The following is a 4,277-nucleotide window of genomic DNA, read 5'->3' on the forward strand; positions in this document are numbered from 1 at the left end:
AGAGATCCACCCACATCAATGATTGGTTCATGCTGTTGTATCTCATTTGCATTTTGGGCAACCAATTGGTTCCCACCAGCTGTATATAACTCACCATTTTTCCTGAATAAATGGAAGTAGATGGAAGACGACGACTTGATCAGCACCTCGTAGTGTGTGTGCATGTGTTTTTCCCATCTCTCATTCCCTCCCCCAAGGAACCTGTTCAACTGTCCCGCGGGCCGGGACACCACGTAGTAGACTGCAGTTGGAGTCCCAGTCCAGGCTGCTTAAAAAACACATTGGATGCATGTGTGTGTGTGCCCAAAATCCCTAGAAGAGAATGGAGGTCAAGGGATTGCAATGTGGTCATCCCCCCTGAGGTGTGTTTCTCACTTTCTGTCTCTCCAGCAAGTGCACATGCCCTGTAGCAAAAATCTCTTTAAAAAAGAAGTGTACTCTTGGTGCCTTTCTTTTCTTTTCTTTTCTTTTCTTTTCTTTTCTTTTCTTTTCTTTTCTTTTCTTTTCTTTTCTTTTCTTTTCTCTTTCTTTCTCTCTCTCTTTTTCTTTCTTTCTTTCTTTCTTTCTTTCTTTCTTTCTTTCTTTCTTTCTTTTAAGGTGTTTGCCATAGGGTGTGTGCACCTGATGGAGAGCAGAGACACATGGAAATGGAAAATGAGAAATCACCCATCCCTGAGGCATGGCTATGTTGCAATCCCTTTTCTTTAATTCTCCTTTTGGGATATTGGGCACCACACATTTCTGCCTGGCATGATTTTCATGACACCAGGTCTGGGACTTGAACCATGGTTGGCCATGTAAGAGTCCTGTGCCTTAATCACCATGCCACCTGCTGAGCCCTCATTTGTTAAGTCTTGACATATGTATTCACATGAGACCATTGCAATCATCAAGATAGTTAACATATCCATCACCTACAAGGCTCCTCATGTACCTTTACAATCTTTCATTATGAAGCCACCCAATTGTGCTCTACACTGTTTAAGTCATTTTCTATCAGCAGTTTATGAGAATTCCATTACACTTATTACTATAATTTTTCTTTTCCCCAGATTCTAGTCATTCTAATGAGCATGTTCCATGCATTTCATGGCTTTAATGTGCATTAACCTAGTGTTGAGCATGTTTCTGTGTGCTTGTTTGCCATCGTATATCTTCTTCAGTGAACTATCTTTTCACCTTTTTCCATTGAAAAAATTAGGTCGTTTATTATCTAATTTGTAGATTTTTAAATATATATTGTGAATACGATTCCTTATGAGTTTGTTTGTTTGTTTGTTTTGGACTGTGATTCATTTTTCCAGTTTATGGTTTGTTTTTTTTTCCTTCTAAAATTATACTTTTTTTGGTTTAATTTTACCAGAGGGCACATGTACTTACTGGGAAGAGACAGAAAGTGCATGCATGCGCATGTGAGAGAAAGAAAGCAAGCACCCCCATGTGGGAAGGTCATGCTGCAATCCTTTTTCCTCCATTTCTCCTCTAGGATTATACACATATGTGCCCAACATGGTTTTCAAGCTGCTGGATCAGGACTCAGGACGCATAGTCATACACACGGAATCCAGCAGCCTCAGCCGCCACACCATGAGCTGGTCTAGGAGTCTCTTTTTAAGAGCAGAATTTTTAAATTTTGAAGTCTAGTTTATCTGTTTGTCCAGTTATGGATTTTGCTTTTTGTTTAATATCTAAGAAATCTTGTCTAGTGTAAGACATAAAGATTTTATCCCATGCTTTATTCTAAAAGTTTTATAGTTTTAGTTGTACATTTAGAGCTATAATTCGTTTTGAGTTCATTTTGTATACGATGTGAGATGGGGATTTAAAATCATTTTGGGGATGTAGATATTAAGTTTGACCAACAGCAAATGTCTTTATCTTATTACCATTGTACCTTTCTCAAAAATAATTTGATTGGGGCCAGCAGGTAGCACAAGGGCAAAGGCGGTGGACTCCCATGTGGCTGACAGCGTTTCACATCCCAGACCCAGTGGCTTGAAAATCACACTGGGCACATGTGTGTGTGTGTGTGCCCAAAATCCCAGTGTAGGAGAAGGGATTGTGGTGTGGCCCTCCCCTTAAACTAGGCTTTAGTGTTCATGAAAAACAATAATTTTTTTCAGAACAAAATATATTTTTTTCATTCATAGCACATCTTTAAATGGCTGTCATGTTTGCTTAAACTGATTTACTTTCATCATTAAAATTTCCACTCATTAAAAAAAATCAGTTCTAAAAATTTTATATATAGCTATGCCAAAAGACAGCAAAATGGATTGGGTAATCTGTTAATTCCAAAATATACAGGGGTCTTCAAAAAGTTAACGGTAGGGAAATGGAAGTGAGTGGTGGGACCAGCTGATGGTAACAAGGCTGAGAGTCTGGTGGCAGAGTGTGCTAAAGATGAATGCCAGAGGACTTGGATCTCAGGTAAAAGACAGTATTCCAGTTACTGAACTTTCAGCAAGTGGACCTTTTGAAAGTCATGATCTTCTTTGGAAAGGTTTTTCTTGTGTGAAAAATGAACTTTTGCCTAGTCACCCCCTTGAATTATCAGAAAAAAATTTCCAGCTCAACCAAGATAAGATGAATTTTTCCACACTGAGAAACATTCAGGGTCTGTTTGCACCACTAAAATTACAAATGGAATTCAAGGTAGTACAGCAGGTTTAGCGCCTTCCATTTTTGTCAAGCTCAAACCTTTCTCTGGATATTTTGAGGGGTAATGATAAGACCATTGGATTTGAAGGTATTCTTAATGACCCTTCACAGAGTGAACTCATGGGAGAACCACATGTGATGGTGGAGTACAAACTTGGTTTATTGTGACACGTGTGCCTGCATGGAAGTGGCGCTGCAAGTTGTTTATGTCATCTTCTTACTGTAATTTCATGTACAGAAAATTAAAAGTACTGACACCTGAGAAGTTTTGCCTAAATAGTATCAGTCATCATTTGAAATTGTCTGGATCTTTTGTTCACAGTTGTGAGATAGTTTAAAGCACTAAAGGGAGATGATCTTAAAGCTCCTAATTTATATTAAAACAATAGCCTTCTTTGTGTTTAGGGAAAAAGTCTGCTTATGAATATTATAAAACTACCTGCAGATTTCAATTCAACGCATTTTCTAGGTATGCCACATATTTAATTTTGAATAATCATTATCAGCATTTGAGTCTATCGACTTCATAATAGCATTTTTTGGAATAAATATTTGTAATTGATTTCACTGGCAACACTTCAAATTGAGTACAGTGTAAAATAGGTATACTTCCATCTTGATTCAGTATAGTCCACTAGTATTCAGAAGTAATATTTGCTATATTGAAGCTATTTTAGAATTACAGCTTTTTGATTCTTTCAGGTTGAAAAGTATAAATTCAGAGATTTTGATTTTGTTCCTTTCTTTAAAGTAAAGTAAAGCAACCAGCAGATATAGATGAAACTTGTACTTCACAGATTTAATACACATTTAATATATTACCAGCAATACTGTTAAAGAAGCAGAGTAAAACTTTTCTTTGTTCTTCATTCAGATACTACAAGATGCATAAGTTTAGAAAAGTTATTAGAACATTCTCATACATACTGTGCATTCATAACCAAATTCCATAATAATTTACTTAAAAATTAATTTTCACTGTGCTTGCTCTTTCTTATAAGGTATTCTATATGCATCTGGTATATAAAAATAAAGGATTTTTGGAATATTAAAAATAGTTAACGAGCCTGACTCTTCTGAACCTCCTCGCATCCCCACCGTTCTTCCTCCTTGGACCCCAGGTTGGTTGCTGGGACTTTAAGGCGAACCCACACCCCTCCCCACCCGAAACCCGGATCGAGCCGGCCAGCAGTTCCGGACACCAGGCGGACTGAGGCTGCAGGCCCGACCCTTCTGAACCTCCTCGCATCCCCACCATTCTTCCTCCTTGGACCCCATGCCTGACCAACCTGGTACTGTCACTCGTTGTCTGATCCTTTTCCACTAGCTTTTGGACTGTTTGAATTTTGGTGATTTAGTAGCGTGTGGCACGTTCCGTTTTGTTTTTCGTTGCTCTTGGGGTGTTGCTTATTAGGTCAGTAGAAGGCTCACCACTCCTTAGAAACAGCGAGGACTTTGGGCCATCCAGAGCTAGTGGCAACAGTTAATGGTAATTGTGAGTAATAGGTAGGCCAACCATAAGAGAAATCATCAATCTTCTAAGCCTGTACAACTTTTAAGAATCAGAGATACCTTAATCAAGTTAGCAAGAAACATATAGATTACCTGATGACTAA

At 38.3% G+C, this 4,277-nt stretch overlaps 1 pseudogene; it reads left to right on the forward strand.

Annotated features, from left to right (window-relative positions):
• Positions 1-2,370: 2,370 nt before the first annotated feature.
• Positions 2,371-3,094, forward strand: LOC102474798 (proteasome maturation protein pseudogene; annotated as a pseudogene).
• Positions 3,095-4,277: the final 1,183 nt, after the last annotated feature.

Source organism: Tupaia chinensis, unplaced genomic scaffold (genome assembly GCF_000334495.1).
Source record: "Tupaia chinensis unplaced genomic scaffold, TupChi_1.0 Scaffold144134_1, whole genome shotgun sequence".
In the NCBI taxonomy this organism is placed as follows: domain Eukaryota; kingdom Metazoa; phylum Chordata; class Mammalia; order Scandentia; family Tupaiidae; genus Tupaia; species Tupaia belangeri.